The 17,920-nt window shown below is 40.2% G+C and overlaps 1 long non-coding RNA gene across 1 annotated transcript in view; it reads left to right on the forward strand.

Moving 5' to 3' along the window:
* LOC117557185 overlaps nt 1-12,735 on the forward strand; it is a 140,584-nt gene extending 127,849 nt beyond the window's left edge. The window contains exon 3 of the long non-coding RNA XR_004570670.1: nt 12,624-12,735. This is a non-coding gene — a long non-coding RNA (uncharacterized LOC117557185). The remainder of the gene's footprint in view (nt 1-12,623) is intronic.
* Nucleotides 12,736-17,920: the final 5,185 nt, after the last annotated feature.

Consider the following 17,920-nt stretch of genomic DNA (forward strand, 5'->3'; position numbering starts at 1 on the left):
AAGGGACTGCCAGAATCATTTAAACCATTCGCCATCCACATCACGCAAATTGACCGGACAATAAGTTTTGCGGAATTTAAGATTAAGCTCCGCAGCTATGAGGATACCAGACCTTCCTTCCACCAACACACTAACCTCCTTTTCCCCTCTCTCTCCAAGTGAGGTTCTTACCCTCATTACCTCTGCCCGCCCTACCACCTGTCCTCTGGACCCTATCCCTTCAAACCTCCTTCAGACTATCGCTCCTGATATTCTACCGTTTCTCACCCATTTCATCAACACTTCTCTAACTTCTGGTCACTTTCCAAACAGTCTCAAGGAGGCAAGAGTAAACCCTCTCCTAAAGAAACCCACTCTCAACCCGTCTGATGTTATAAACTACAGGCCTGTCTCTCTCCTCCCGTTCCTGTCTAAATCACTTGAACGCGCTGTCTTTAAACAACTCTCCTGTTATCTCAATCAGAACAACCTTCTGGATCCGCACCAGTCTGGTTTCAAGGCAGGTCACTCCACAGAAACTGCTCTCATTGCTGTCACTGAGGAACTGCACACTGCCAAAACTGCATCCCTCTCCTCTGTCATCATCCTGTTGGACCTGTCTGCTGCATTCGACACGGTGAATCATCAGATCCTCCTTCGCACTCTCCAAAAACTTGGAGTTTCTGGCTCTGCACTTTCCCTCCTCACCTCATACCTGAAAGACCGTACCTACAGGGTGACTTGGAGAGGGTCTGAGTCCGACCCTTGTCAATTAACTACGGGGGTCCCTCAGGGCTCTGTTCTTGGTCCCCTCCTCTTCTCCTTGTACACAAACTCGCTCGGATCAGTCATTAGCCCGCATGGTTTTTCTTACCACTGCTACGCTGACGACACCCAATTAATTCTGTCCTTTCCCCGCTCAGAGACCCAGGTCGTCGCACGCATCTCTGCTTGTCTAGCTGACATCTCTCAGTGGATGTCTGCTCACCACCTCAAGCTCAACCTTGACAAGACTGAGCTGCTCTTCCTCCCGGGAAAAGATTGTCCAACTCTTGACCTGACAATCAACATCGGCACCTCAGTTGTTTCCCCGACTCAGACTGCAAGGAATCTGGGTGTGACCCTAGATAACAACCTGTCCTTCACTGCAAACATCGCTGCTACAACCCGCTGCTGCAGATACACGCTTTACAACATCAGGAAGATACGTCCCCAGCTGACTCAGAAAGCGACTCAGGTTCTGGTCCAGGCTCTCGTCATCTCACGCCTAGACTACTGCAACTCCCTCCTGGCTGGTCTACCTGCATGTGCCATCCGACCTCTGCAGCTCATCCAGAATGCAGCGGCCCGTCTGGTTTTCAACCTTCCTAAATTCTCCCACACCACTCCGCTCCTCCGCTCCCTTCACTGGCTTCCGGTAACTGCTAGAATCCACTTCAAGACACTGGTACTTGCTTACCGTGCTGCGAATGGATCTGGCCCTTCCTACATCCAGGACATGGTTAAACCGTACACCCCAGCGCGTGCACTACGCTCTGCATCAGCCAAACGACTCGTTGCGCCCTCGCTGCGAGGGGGACCCAAGTTCCCATCGGCGAAAACACGTGGGTTTGCTATCCTGGCTCCAAGATGGTGGAATGAGCTCCCCATTGACATCAGGACGGCAGATAGCTTGCACATCTTCCAACGCAAACTGAAAACTCATCTCTTTCGACTCCACTTCGAGCGTTAGAACGATTAACGAAGCACTTTTATACTAATAAAGGACTGGATTACCTAAAGCCAGTTGAGTAGCACTTGAAATGTTTGGCTCTATGAAACCTGATATACTTATATGATTCTGTTTTCTTCAAGGTTGTGTCTTCCTGGTCGAATGTACTTATTGTAAGTCGCTTTGGACAAAAGCGTCAGCTAAATGCAATGTAATGTAATGTAATCAAGCATTACTATGCAGTAATAAGATTAGACATGAAAAGTCAGCACCGTACTCCCCACATCAAAATGGCACTGCTGAGAGGAGTTGGCACACACTTTTTGACATGGCCAGGTGTATGCTTATAGAAAATGAGATGCCAAAAAGTATGTGGACCTATGCAGTACAGACAGCAGCCGTAGTAATGATGCTTTAACAACCGCATAAAACAGACACCTTACTTTATGCTGACAGGTAGACGGCCTAACCTGTCCAGAATGCACAAGTTTGGGTCAGTGTGCTATGCCTATAAGCAAGACAAAAAGAAACTGGACTCAAGGTGTGAGGAGGGAATTTTTGTTGGATATGACAAAAATAGTCCAGCCTTCATGGTCTATTTCCCTCACAGTGGAAAAGTGCAAAAATCTAGACTTGTGAAGTTTGTGACCAAGACCAATTCAGAAAGAGAAACACAAACAGAAACTGTCTCTGATGATGACTTTGAGGTACAGAACAAATCTGGCAAAATCAAGTGTGATACTAACGTTAGTCCAGTATCTATACCTGTGGTAACAGAGACAGAAGACGACAAGAGTGAGCTTAGGCGTTATCCTTCAAGAGTGAGGAAGAAGCCAGTTTACTTATGTGCCAGTGTATGTGGTAAGGAAAGTGAGGATCAGCTACTGACAAATATTGACTATTGTTACAGATGAATGTGCAATATCCCTTTAACATTAGGGAAGCTGTAACTTCATCTGAGTCAAAACAATGGGTTATTGCAATGGATGAGGAAATGCAATCACTAAAAGAAAATAATACATTTATCCTGACCAACTTACCTCAGAGTGAGAGAGCAGTGGGGGGTAAATGGGTGTATGATATCAAAACCAATGTTGATGGGTCCGAAAGGTACAAGGCACGATATGTAGCCAAGGGATACAGTCAGAAGAGGGGCGAAAACTATGATGAGACATTTTTCACCTACCGCTAACCTCACCAGTATCAGAGTGTTAATGCAAAAAGCAGCACAGGAAAATCTGATTTTACACCAAATGGATGTTAAAACTGCTTACCTACATGCACCAATAGACTGTGAGATATACATGGAACAGCCAGAAGGTTTTGAGGTCAAATCCAGTAAAGGTGAAAAGTTGAAAAGTCACTATATGGGCTTAAACAGTCAGGCAGAAATTGGAACAAAATGCTGCATGAGTATCTGAGTGAAAAAGAGTTCCTACAGAACCCGGCTGACCATTGTGTTTACACAAAAGAAACTGAAAACTGATAATGATAATATGGGTTGATGACATAATCATTGCAGCTAGTGATAACAATGCATTGAAAGTTGTTAAGGAGATGCTCACAGCTAAATTCAGGATGACAGACTTGGGGAAACTAAAACATTTCCTGGGCATTGATTTTGATCAAACTGATTCATGTGTAAAGATGTCACAGAAGAAATATGTGAACAAAATACTTGAAAGGTTTAACATGCAGGATTGTAAACCGAGAGCGACACCTTGTGAGCAAAAACTGAACTACTTAGATGATGCTGTACCGATGAAGGATGTTAGAATGTACAGAGAGGCAGTAGGTAGCCTGATCTACCTGGCTGTGTGCACGAGGCCTGATTTGAGTTTTGTTGTCAGTAAACTGTCCCAGTATTTTTCTGAGCCGACAGAAGAGCAATGGACTACTGTAACACATGTACTGAGATATTTAAAAGGTACAATCGACAGGGAACTGTGTTACCGGAAAAGTAAGAGTGAAAAACTGGGCTTACAAGCATACAGCGATGCAGATTGGGCTGCTGATCTAACCAACAGACGGAGTGTGTCAGGTTATTGTGTTAGCCTTAATGAGAGCGGGCCACTGGTTTCCTGGAAAACAAAAAAGCAGCCAACTGTCGCATTATCAACATGTGAAGCTGAGTATATGGCTTTAGCAGCTACTATGCAGGAGTGCATGTACTTAATACAACTACTAGAAGGCATTGACAAATGTGAATATACACTACCTACGATTTACGAAGACAACCAGGTAGGGCTGTGCAATTAATCATCGCGATTACGATTATGGTTTGCGACGATTATGAAAACAGCATAATTGACAAAATACGATTATTTTTGCTGTTGCGCTTTCGCCCCTCCCTAAAAGCCCACTCGGCCACGTGGGAGTGACATGTGTTGTGAGTGTTCAGCGCGAGCGAATATGTCAGAACAAGAGCAGCAACTCGTTAAAAAGAAGGGTACAACTATTTCCACTATTTGGAAGTACTTTGGCTTTCAGGAGTCCGACGTGGAGCAAAACAAAGTACAGTGCAGGATTTGTTACCAGGTTGTGTTGGCACCACACGCTAACACAACCAATCTCTTTAATCACCTGAAATACAACCACAAAGTGCAATACGACCAGGCAGTAATACAACAAAAAGCAGATGCCCGCTCGACTTCATCCACCACATCATCACAGTCATCGATTCTGGACGCATTGTACAGAGCAACGGCCGACGCGACGAGCTCTCAGAGACACAGAGATATTACAGGTGCCATTACATTTCACATCGCTAAAGATATGTGCCCAGTTAGCACTGTTAGCAACCAGGGCTTTAAGCAACTTGTCAACACGTTGGACAAGCGTTACGCGATGCCGTCTCGGTATTATTTCAGCAGGTCTGCGCTGCCTGCACTATATGACAAATGCCGTGGGGAAGTTGAGAGAGATGTGGCTTCAGCTGACTACTTTGCTACCACAACAGACCTATGGTCTAGCCCAGGGGTGCCCAACCAGTCGATCGCGAGATGTGTCTAAAAATAGAACAACAATATTCTGTTTTATCGTTAATGTCCTGTAACAAAATCTTCCTGTGCCAGAATAATGCACTTGAACGCATCAAAGCTTTGTGATTGGCCGGCGTCACCCCATGTGTCGGGGCGTGGCTGAGGGTCTTCAGTACAGGTGGCAATATCGTCACCTGCCTGCGCTCATCCCTGAAACCAGACCATGTAAACAGGCCGGTGTTTCTTGCGAACAATCTTTAAGAGATGACATGAGCAGCCCTACCAGCATTTGCCATGGTGGCCTAAACATTTTTATTTGGTCTTAAATTGTAGTTCAACATTTATTTCCTGTTACTTCTGGACCATGACGGTTGGCCAGCCTTCAACGTTTAACTGAGTGGAACATGTTGAATATGTTTTACCAAAATGTTGGCTATATGTTAAGGAGTTTTCAGTAGGTTGTGACAGTGCACTGCAACATGTTTGATTTCATTTATTTTGGTCTAATTTATTTTTATTTATCATATTAATAATATATGTTTAGTATGGTTTTGGAAGTGCGCTCCAACATATTTGTTGATCTTGTTTATTGGTAAAATATTATTTGTTTTAAAGTTCAATAAATGGTCAATGAATAATCGTCAAAATAATCGTGATATCAATTATTGACCCAAATAATCGTGATTATGATTTTTGCCATAATCGCACAGCCCTACAACCAGGGCACAATAGCGTTGGCAAAGAATCCTGTTAACAGACAGAGATGCAAGCATATTGACATTAAGTATCATTTTCTGAGGTCTATTGTGGAAGGGGGAAAAACAAATCTGATTTATTGTCCAACAGACCAGATGGTGGCAGATGTTATGACAAAACCTGCACCAAAGTTTAAGTTGATTAAGTTTGCAAAGTTTATGTTTGGAGAGTAACAATTTCTGTAAGGTAGAGAACCTTATAATGTTTTTATTTGTTAAAAAAACAAAACACAAATGTGATATCAAGTGGGGGTGTTAACATTCAGGTAAATGTGTTACCAATTCGTGTTATTTGTTGTGCATGACCGGAAGCCAATATCGTAACAGGTTAAAGGTCATGATGGGTATAAATAAAGCCACGCCTCCAATGGGAGAGCCCGTTGAATGAAATGCCACTGTCTCTGATGTTTCGTTATTCCTCCGCTTATTAGGATGCTAAACAGCAATGAAGTTATGCTTACTCTGCTAACAATGTAAGAGAAAACAAAACATGCAAGTGACATTTACAACAACAGCATTAGCAACATAAACAGTCCCAGATCTAGTGTTCGAAAAGGAGTGAGAAGAAGTATAATTTATTTAATCTCACCCTCTTGTCCCTAAATTATTTATTTATAATCTATAATCTATAAATAATTATCATTATTATTAATATATTTGTATTGTTAATCTGCTCACTCCACGTTCACACTGTTCCATAGTCTCACTCCACAGGCTGAGATAGATACAACATGTTCTTCTGGTTGTACGGGCCATATGAATCTTGAATTGAATTGGTCTCCTTGAACTATATCCCCCCACTCGTTGAGTGAATACTTTTTGGATGTTTCCTGGTAAAACGTTTTTTTTTTTTTGCCATAAACATGATTTGTGCCATTTGGAATTCTACCAGGTCTGTGAATTTTAACAATGTTGACTGCAGGAATAGTGCGTTAGTGTGATCAAGATATTTGGTATTGTGAATTATACGTATGGCTTTTTTTTGTAAAATAGATACTGAATGTATTGAACTTTTGTAGTTATTGCCCCAGATTTCAGCACAGTCATTCAGATATGGTAAGACTAGTGAACAGTAGAGAATGTGATGTGATTTCTGATCTAGGACTTGTTTTACTTTGTTTAGTATGGAAATGCTTCTTGACAGCTTTGATTGTACATGTTTATGTGTAATTTCCAACTTATTGTGTCATCTATTATTACCCCAAGAAATTAAATGTCATGGACTTTCAATTTCAACCCCATCTATTTTTATTTGCATTTGTATTTTTGTTCTATGTTTACCGAACAGCATTCATTTTGTTTTACACAAGTTTAATGATCAAACCATGTTTTTAATTTGTGCATTTCATTTTCTATGTTCTCCACTAGTTGTTCTAAATTCTCCCCAGAACAGAATATATGTGTATCGTCAGCAAATACAACTGGCCTCAGTATATTTGACATTTTACAGATGTCATTGATGTGCAGTATAAACAATTTAGGACCCACCACTGACCCCTGGGGGACACCACAAGCAATGTCCAAACATGAAGAACAGTCATTTCCCAACTTCACATACTGCTGTCTATTGCTTAAATAGCTTTTAATCCAGTCTAAAACTATACCCCTGATACCATACCTTTCTAATTTATATACTAGGATGTCATGATTGATTGTGTCAAAAGCTTTTTTAATATCTATAAAAATCCCTACTGCATCATTTGTTGTGTTCAAGGGCATCTGTGATATCCTCAATAATTCCATAATTGCCAGTGATGTTGATCTGTTTGATCTGAATCCGTATTGACTGTCCGTGATTAATTTGTGCTTTTCTATGAATGCGTCCAGTCTGTTGTTGAATACTTTTTCTAGCATTTTTTAAAAATTGGGTAAGTAAAGAGATAGGTCTGTAGTTTGTGAAGTGGTGCTTGTTCCCAGTTTTGTATACAGGTATGACTTTGCTATTTTCATTTTGTTTGGACAAGTACTGATTTGGAATGACAGGGTACGTTAATGGTTTAGAAATCCCCCCAATTACCATGTTTATTCATGTTTTCATTGCCCAAGTAAAATGCTGTGAGCACAACATTTTTCTTTCTCAAGGTCCATTATATTCACTAGTAAATGGAGCACTCCATCCACTTCATCAAAATGTCCACATCAGCTGATAAATGGACCTTGAGGTGAGATTGCTTGGTCAAAACAGTTAACCCCACACTCTTTGAAATCTAATCTGTGGATAGGAACTTTAAATTCACTCAAAGATAAAGTCTTGCATATTGTTCTATCAATTATGATAATATGAATCTCACCAAGGCAAATGCTGAGATCTGGTAACATGGTGACATCCTTAAAACTGGTTCAGCGTGCTCGAACAAAAAAACACTCAGACAATCATAAAGCAGACACATATTATGTCTTGTCCCCCAAAAGCATAATGGGGTTAAAATGTATAAGTATTACCTAATAATTGTCAACTATTTGCATTATATGCCACATTGGATCTATTTTTTTTAGATATATGTGCATATGTGAATGCTGTAAACTGTGTACATTTGTTGCTGAATTTAGCTGAAAGTGCAGAAAAAGCTGAATATGTTAGTAGTTGAATGGTCTCTGTCTACTCCAGTCTGTAGCCTCATCCCAATACCCCTCCTCGACTCCTCTCTCCCCCTCCTCCGGGACTTGACCCGGAAATCGATCAAGACACGCCATTTTGAAGGACGTCCCAATAGCTGAAATGCACAGTGGAGGAGTCGAGGAGGGGTGCGGGAGGATACACGAGAGCAGACTACGCGGAAGTGTTTTTACTACTCGTGTATAAAAGCCCCGCCCCCACCTTCACAGCTGGTCCATTTCAACAGAGGAAAACCGACAACTGGAAGATGAGTGGAAAAGCGTCACATAAATGTATAAGTGCTCACTGCTCCGTGGGAATTATTATGTGCAATTCATTTCTTAAGGTTATACTAACAATTTAAATCATGTTTAATGATCTTTAACGTCACTGAAACATAGCTATTAAGAAAGCTATTTCATAAATGAATAGATCTTGATAAATAACAATTATTTGTATTGTTTTGTGTGAAGATATTCAGGAGTTAAATTATTTAAAATTCACAGTCCTGAATGTGGGTTTGTGGTGAATGTGGGGATCTACAGGACACACATTTTCAGAGTAAAGGCTTTCACACATTATATTTTTTATTTAAATGTAGGCTACCTTTTACACCAAAACGGAACACAAAAACAGGACCAACCATCATACATTGAATTCCTTGACTAACAAGAGAAAGATTCATTCATTTAAATATTTAACAACAAATGGGCCGGTTCTAAAGGGTTATTCAGTTAAGCCCGATGAGAGGGGATACAGCTGTGCGCATGTCATCATTAACAGACGTCGTTTAAAAGTGACGTTTGAGTGAACGAGGACCTCCCAATTAATACCTGAGGACTCCTCTGTCCTCGCGTCACCTCCTCGTGTCTCTCGCTCACATCTTACGGAGGCGGAGCTAAGACGCAAGGAAGGGACGCGAGTGAGGGAAAGGAGGAGTCGAGGAGGGGTATTGGGATGAGGCTTGTGTGTTTGTGTTTGAGGTGACGACGTTATCAAACACCTGTGTGTGTAAGCCCAGAGATCAAAGGTCACCATGGTGACAACGTTATCAAACAACTGTGTGCAGAGATCAAAGGTTACCATGGAGATGTGCAGTATCTCATTGATTTGAATGAGAGATAAACCTCTTACATTTCTAACTATAGTTTAAAAACGGTAGCTGCTATCGGTAAAATGTCAACGCGTGCAGCATGTCAGGAACCTGACGAGCGTCTGAGTCTGCTGTTTGTGTACTTTCGGCTCAATAATGTGCCATTTTTGGCAGATTTACTAAAGGTGTGTAGCTGCTGCTCTGACGAAATATCAGGCTGAATTTACAATGGGCCTTAATGGAGACATGTTGAACGTTTCTGTCACTTCATGCCCTCAAGAGGCTGCACAGCATTCACACTAATTAAGACATCCAGAGTCTTTTCCATGGCCTTCAGATCTGCCAACAATGCTAAGTCTCAAACTTTTAATGTCATCAAGTATAACGTCTGAAGCTGCAACGTAGGCAATGAATAAGAGTGGGATTGTGTGAATGACAGAATGTTTATTTTATTTCTTTATTTTATTACCCAAATCAGTTTTATTCTATCAAAGTGTTTCCAGCTTTGACACTTCACCCATATTTGTACCTCATCTGTATCATCTTTACCTATTCATTGTCTCTGGAAAAGCTCCAGTCTTTATACTTGATGACATCACACATTTGAACTTTACTCTTACTTTTTGCATTTGGGAAAGTTTGTGTAATAATATGCTTGGTTTGTTTCAAAGCAAAGGAATAAAATGTTTGCATTTTGCATTTTTAGATTGTGACCAAGACAATGCAATGCTGCTCTTGATAATAAACTGTAAAAAAAATTCCAAAAATACTGTTGCTTAGAAACAAGGACCTAACCTGAAAGGCAAAGGTAACACTTCAAATTAAACACTACTGAGAGCATTATTAAAGTGTGTAGGTTGACTTTGGATGCTTTCATATTGCAACATCACTGTTGACATTATTGTTCTCTTCATTAGGCTGCAACTCAAACTATTCAAAGTAAGCATAGGACTGATCATATCTGAAATCTTCAAAAAGAAGCCGCTTATACTTCAACAGAATAAAGTAATTGTGCTCCTGTGGTACTACAGTAACACACTAGAGGGAACAGATTAGCCCTGGAGCATTGCCTGAAAACATATCATTAATTTGAAATATAGAACAAACCATTAATAGAGAAACTACTGTGTAAGAAGCAAGTTTGTTCGGTAGTATTGTTTGAATGAAGGGGCTTAATCATTCATGGATGAATTAACCTTGCATCTAAATAATTGGCATTATAAGCAGAAAATGTGCAGAACTGGATTTAGCACAATCCTAATTTGTTGTTTTTTAAAAACAGGTCAGTGCGTTAATACAATAGATTATCATCAATTTGCCACAGCCGATTAAAGGTTGTCATGTTTTCCAGGGAAAGTGATGTTAGGTGCTGGCTAAAAATGAGTAAGGTTGCTAACATCAGCTGCAATCTAACTCTGGGGTCATCGCTTTGTTCCCAAAAATGGTAAAGGATATCATCACAGTTTAAATTGTGAAAGAACAAAGGTACAGTAGACAAAGACACTGGTTTTAAATTCAGTCTTTGATGATACAAATTTATTCAGCCACTGTGGAGATTTCAAGAGGTCTGCCTTGAACATGAGTTTAAGGGTTGAGGTTTCAAGACGTTTAACGTTAGTTGGCTCTATTACACAGCTTAGTAGAATACTCAATATCAATTTCGGAAATACTAGTCTTCTCTTTTAAACTAGAAGACTGGTTCTAAATATAGTAGACCATTGCTGATCTGTAAAAACAGGGTTGCGGTCGGATAGTCCAAAAATCAGCTCCTAACGTCTAACCCTATCGTCTATCCCTTGACCTCTGAGTGAAACGTCACGGGGTTAAGGGATAGTGGATAGGAGAATTCAAAAGGACTTAGGAGAAGAGACCGCGGTACTTTAGAGAATCCGACTGCACTTTCACTATCCGACGTGTTTATGATGCGCCAGCGGACGTCATGAATGTGCGTCTGCTGCTGTGGGGAAACTATGGAAACTACAGTTTCTATACAGCGGACTACAACATGGATGTTTAATAAGAACGAGGGACTACTGTAAACTCATCTAGAGACTCTGCACCGTGCTCTGATGCTGTTGCTTTATGCTTTATGAACGTGGACAACAGAGAAACATATTCTTCATGACCAAAGTTGGAATTGAAATAAAAAAGGAAAGTGAAACTTATGCTCGTCACCCTCTCCCTCCGGTCCACATTAATACAAATGATCCCAATACGTATGATTGTATGAAAATATCTTAAAATCAATACAAATGTATTTATTATAAACGTTAGTCCTTAACATCTATCACTGTGTATATCACCATTCAAACATCTTTTAGAAGTTGAACAAACCCCACACAGCTCAGTAAAGACTGTGAGATGTTGACTTTATTTGATCATTTCAGTAAAAACTAACGTTCATATTTCTCTTTTTGATTATAATACTGATGAACGTTCAAAACAAAGCACTTTGGCAACTTACCACATACATTTTAAAATGCTTAATAAGCACCGTAACTTTCATGATATCATTTCTCCGTCATAATCAGTTGTTTCCGTGAACGGCCGACTGTTGTGTGACGGCAAATGCTGCGGCTGCAAGGCGTTGTGGGGCAGCATTTTCTCCTCTCCTTTCGTCAAGGGAGGTCCAGTCGTTCCTAAGCTAAAGGAGGTTATAAAGGAAGTTTGAAACCTCCTTTCCTATCATTTAGAGAATTTGAACGGCACTTATCATGGCTGCCACTGAGGGACTTCCGGGTCATTTCACTCGGTTAGGAAGGTTCCTAAGCTAAATGGACTATTCGACTGCAACCAGGGCAAGAGAAGGAAAGAGGTCAAAGGACTCAGAGAGCTGGACCACAAAAATCAACAGAAGAAGACAGACAGGAAGTAAACACTAAATGGAACAGCATAGGAACAGGAACACTGTATGGGCTCTGGCAGTGTTTGAAGACTCGTTAATGTAAATGAAAATGTGAACAGACTTGGACAGTATTTTGTACGTAGCCATGTAATAAGCTGAATAATGTGCAGCGAGCTGGTCATTAATGAGAAGAGAACACCGATCCATATTGTTCCAGGGAAACACCGGACATTTGATCAAGGGAAAAAACATTAATGACAACATAAAACCACACAGAGATCTACTTAGCATGCGATCTGAACACAACCATACTGGTGATCTCTATAGCTTCTAGAAATACAGAAACATCAATCTGCACTTTGATGAATTTGGAAGCAGCTAGTGTCTATTCAAGGTTGATGTTTTAATAATAGTATCAACATATTTCAAAGGCAACACACTGCCCAAATGTGTTTTTATGTTGTCATTTCTTTCTGTGGCTGAAGGCTAAAGGCTCAATGACAAAAGTAGAACAGAGGGGATCGATATTCTGTGCCGTCAGACATACAGATGTTTGTAGAATGCTCTGAAAAGTCATACGACTACGGCTTTAATATAGTTTGGAGTCTGCCAGACGGGTGCATTGCAGTGATTGCTTACGTGTCCCTGTCTGTCTCCCTGCAGGAGGCTGTGAGGATGAGGATGTGTTCGGAGCCCCAGGCACTGCGCAGGTGTGAAAATGGAGTCCTGACATCAGGTGGTTCTTCCACCTCATAATCTTCACCCTATTCACTGTGAGTATTTCATCCTGTCGCACATCCATGTGACTGTAGAGACCACATGAAGTCAGAAAGGAATTCACAAAATGTCAGAGCTGAAGATGAAGAAAAGCCAGGCTGTAAGGATTCCATTACAACGGTACACGTCTAGAACTAAAAGGTTGTGTTATTGAAAAGTCTGATTTTATGAAGTTTGATTAAAAAACTCTATTATTGCATCTGTGAAACCAGCCCAAAATAATAATATAGGATTCTAAAAATAGAGGGTTATTCAGCCGTATCACTAGGCAGATTGATATTGAATGAGTTTTCAATCCTTGGAATACCTTTTTTAAAGGCACAATGCCCCACCCCACAAATATTTTGGGATATCTGTTTAATAGCTACACCATGGTAAGTTCATGGTTACGGTAAAGAAAGAGACAGAAATGTGTGTGTTGTGCGAGAGAGTCACACTCACTACATGTTCAACCTGCACAACCCTGAGCTTTGAGCTCCATAAATACAACACTACTTCCTGCACGGACATTAGTGCTAGATCTAAACTGTGGGTTGCAGAATTGACCAAGTTCCCAATAAGCAGGGTTCCTAATCGCTCTTTTGCAGCAAGGCCATCCTCTATTTTCATACAATTACACTTGTGCATCGTAATTGGTCTTGTGCTGCTTTTATTTAAGGTCATTTGGTGTGCCTTTATTGGATGGACAGAGTCGATATGGGGAGACAGAGTTTTGTACACAATAGTTTGTCCGTGGGCCAGATTTGGACCCGGGTCTTCACAAGCGGGGACTGACCCTCATTGGTTGCCAGCTCTACCATGTGACCCCTAACCCTAACCAACAAATGAGCTTAACCTTTGCCATCATTCCATTTATGGTCACTTTGTAACATGTAATACAAATAATAATTATTATAAGCTTTATTTGTATAGGACTTTTCATACATACACTTTTCATCAATATAATAAAAAATGTAAACCTATAAAATAAATAAACAATTACAAAAATCATAATAATAAAAAACAAATAATACAAACTAAGATGAAAAATAAAGATTCAAAGACTGATTTAAAAGGGGATGTAGCTATTAGAACTATGATGTAAATAAAAACATAAAACCTACAAGTACTCTGTATGTCATCACAATTTTTTCGATGAGATAAATCTTCAACATTACTGTAAAGCCAATGTTTGCAGTAATAAACTTACATTTGGAGCATTCTGTTTGTGCTTACTTAATTGTCATTGAACAATTTCTTGATTCTGCTAAGGAAACTGATGTCATTCCAGCAATCAGATATACATGACATCTGTGGGAGGACAGGACTATCTCCATTCTTAAAATATAATAAATAACAAACAAAAAAATACTTTGTTTAGGTTAATTTCTCTCTCTATAACATACATATTTAAGCTTGGTAGTATTTGTGTATACAGTCAACCTTCAGGATGTATTTTATAATAAGAGTAAGCTGGCAGTATTGTTATAATAAAGCACCCAGCTATAAGGAGAGGTTGGTCAGGAGCCTCACAGGGCACAGTGCCGGTATACAAATCCTCTGCATCCCAACAGAAACTAATTCAACTTATTTTTCTGTTATTCACGCTGGCTTTCAAGGAAGAGTGTGTGTAATGTGGCTGCTTTATAGCATATCACTAGGGATTGGCTTTTATTCAAGATTCATATTTTAAGAGTGGGCAGACCACAGCAAGAACACTTCTTGAAAATCGACTTTTGAGGGTTCTTTTCTCAGGGACTTTGCACGCTGACCCCAAAATGTCAGCTCTGAATTTCCCCCTCAGGCTGACATGTTGGGGACAAGCAGTCTCTATTCCTGTTGGAGCTGCTTGTTCCCAACATCACAGTGACAATGGGAACCGAGAAAAGCACCCATTGTGGAAGTATTTTTCTAAAATCTAGAATTTTTCTTTCTAAAACTGAAACGTTGAATGTAATTGTTTTGTCAACCTTTCAGTAATTTCAGTGTTGAATTTAAAATGGAAGGTCTCGTGTATGTTATTTTATAAATTGTGCCATTTTCTTGCTTTCTTGCTCATATATATTTTTCTAGGAACGAGAAATATACTTGGATGTAACATCTTGTAAAAATGTCTTTCAAGCACAGAGCTGTCTCTCAGATGACGAAGACATTTATTTTTCAAGGATTGCGTCAGCTTTTGGTTCTGACATGTCCAACATACTCGTGCCAGAGTTGAGCAGTTCTCTTAAACCCCATTTATGTTGTGTTGCTGTGTTGACTCAGAATTATTTCTGACGTACTAGTTCTCAAACTTTTAGGCAGAAATAGGTCTTAGCAATACCCTCATTCACATAAGTAGTTAGACACCTCTCAACACATTGCTAGTCACATTGCAGGAAGTTTGCCCAATGGAGAGGTTAGTCAGAAACACAGTAAGGTTGTGGTTACTTACTACAAGATATTTAACTATAATGTGGTTCCACTACCAGACCTGTTTTTCATTGAACATTCTGTATAGGTGTTTAAGATTGTCCAATATCACCGCTCTTTACTGCGGATGGTCTGACAGCATTTTCTACAATGACTGGGGACTGATCCAATGGTAGTTTATTTAACTGTTTTCTGATTTGCCATCTATATGCCTCATTCTGATTAATTACTTATAAAAGAACCAGGGTTATGTTCAGAAAAAGGGCACTGCATGTTATCTGGGCGTTGACATCGCCCATCTTGTTCAACCATTCATCCAGACCACCGAAGAGATTCAAGGCTAAGTATTAGGGAAGATGAAATGCATATTTACCAAACAGTATTTTTCATCCTTGACTTAAATGTGTTTATTTAAAGCTGCAAAATCAATGAGGCAATGGATAAGTTGTTTGAGAGAAAATGAAAGTAATTATCAACGATTAAAAATGTTTCAATCAGACAAACCAAGACATTATAGGTTGACACCTTAGGTTAAATCAAATACATTTATTAAATAAATCAAACTACCAATTTCCAGATACAAACAAGATAACTAGCAGTCATTTTCTTTTTCAAAGCTTACACAACTTTAAAAAATGTGATTTCTTACACCACTTTTTGTTTTCTTTTTTATTGATTGAATGATATTTGTGTATGATTATACCTTGCAATCTTACTTTGTTTTCAAAACTTTAAAATGTTCTTTTAAAGAAACCAGTTTGAAAGGTCTTAGCAGTTCTTCTTCATTTCAGTCGGTACCAAAAGGCCTTACAAAAAGTAAGGTTTAATGTCCTCCTATCTCTATTCCTGCTGGCCCCTGCAGACAGCCAATAGGCGCTTTCACACCGGAGTACCTTTCCCCGTACTTTTCCCTTTTAGTTCCGATAGTTCCTGGGATTTTGCGTTCACACCAAAAAGAGAACTTAGTTCATGAGAACTTTTACCCCCATTTTCAGTCCCTGCTAGAGAGGTGGTGCTTTCCTGGGGAGAAAAAAGTTCCAATTTCTGAATGGCTGGGCGAATTGCAAACCACGCCCCGTAAAACTCTGAAAGGTTTTGTGAAGCCGCCATTGTATTTGCTGGCATTAGCATGATTAGCATTAGCATTAGCCCAGCGCACCAACGGAGAGAGAATAACTTATGGCAACACAAAAGAAAACATGGCAGCGGTGGAGTGATGAGGAGGTGTCGGCGCTTCTGGCGATTTACTCGGAAGCTTCTAAGCCAGTCCCCAACTCCGGGGACTTCCGGCCGGGGAATTTGGGTGGCAGTATACGCCGTGAAGTTGTTTGCAGCCTGCCGGTAAACCCAAGAAGAAGAAGTGACGTCAGCGGCTTCATTAGCGTAATCTTCCCTCAGGGAACTTATTCCGTTGTGAACGCGATCTGCTCTTTAGTTCCATGGGGGAACTAAGTGCTGAGAACTAAGTGCTGGAAACTAAGTACGGCAAAGTACTTGGTGTGAAAGCGGCTCATGACTGGGCTGTTGTGTCGGCCACTGGCCATTTAAGAGGAAGCATGGAAGGCGTCTTCAAGTTATATACATCCATTAGTTTCCCATTAGTTGACATTTCATGCAAAGGAAATGAGCGTAAATACCTAGACAGAGTCTAACTGTGAGGCGTGAGTGTGGGATGTGTATTAGAGCAGGCAATAATTCAAGTGGGGAGAAAAACAAGAGCCTCTTACCTACTGCTGAATGTTTCATTGTTATCTGGTGCATTCAAGGACCGCATGTTAGGAGAGGAAATAAGACACGGGACGTTCAAAGAGGAAGATAAAGCATTTTCCTCTCCTTGAAAAGAAAAATGGGATGAACGTTAGGAGAGATAAATAAATCAGAGGATATTATCAGTAGTGGTGTGCAAAACCAACTCTTCTTTACAGTTTTGGTTCCTTTGATGTGACACATGTAGATGCATCAGACACTTAAAACTTTTCAGTTTTTAAACGTTTTGCAAATAAAGTGCCAGACACATATAGTGCATGAATGTTTGATAGCAACTGCTGCCTGTCTCCGTCCCGGTTTAGATGTAATCCCGCCCACTGCTGCATGACGAAGGCGTTGACGTAGCTTTGGGCGACCACGCCATGGATGTTTAGATGAGAATAGTGCTACATTACAGCTTGGTAAAATGACAATCCCGCCCACTTTCAGGGGTAAACAAAAAATCACCACCAAGCTGAACAAATAGTTGTATCATGCCTAAAAGCTGTAGTGTTGTGGATTGTAAATCACACAACAAAATTATCCAAAGCTACGATTTGTTTTACTTTTACCAACAAACAAAAAAGGACAATAACAGGAAACATCTGCGGCTTCAGAGGACGGAGATCGTAATCAATGGACGTGGTCATTCAATACACTCCATGAATACCAGAAATGGCAAATGTGTCTCTGATCAGTGAAATTGTATTGAGCTTGCATACAAGCATCAATGCATTAAAATAAATATTCAAGAGAAGTTTTGTTGGACTGGCAGCGTCTTTCGTTTTTTCCAAACCGGTTTAGGGAAACACTTCATCAAAGTAACAGTTGTAGTGATAAAAGTCAAATTAGTGACTGTAGTCGCCGTATTAAAATATAAAACACTGACATGCCAAGTAAATATCAGTTGAAGTGCTAGCCTGCCTCCTGTCACTCGGCAGACTGAAAGGACATCGATTGCCGATAGAGTGGCGAAGTCACGCCCATCTACTTCCGGTCCATGGGACCTTATTTCGGAAAAATAATGTGTTGAAGTCAATGGAGAG

The sequence above is a fragment of the Gymnodraco acuticeps genome, unplaced genomic scaffold (genome assembly GCF_902827175.1).
Source record: "Gymnodraco acuticeps unplaced genomic scaffold, fGymAcu1.1, whole genome shotgun sequence".
In the NCBI taxonomy this organism is placed as follows: Eukaryota; Metazoa; Chordata; class Actinopteri; order Perciformes; family Bathydraconidae; genus Gymnodraco; species Gymnodraco acuticeps.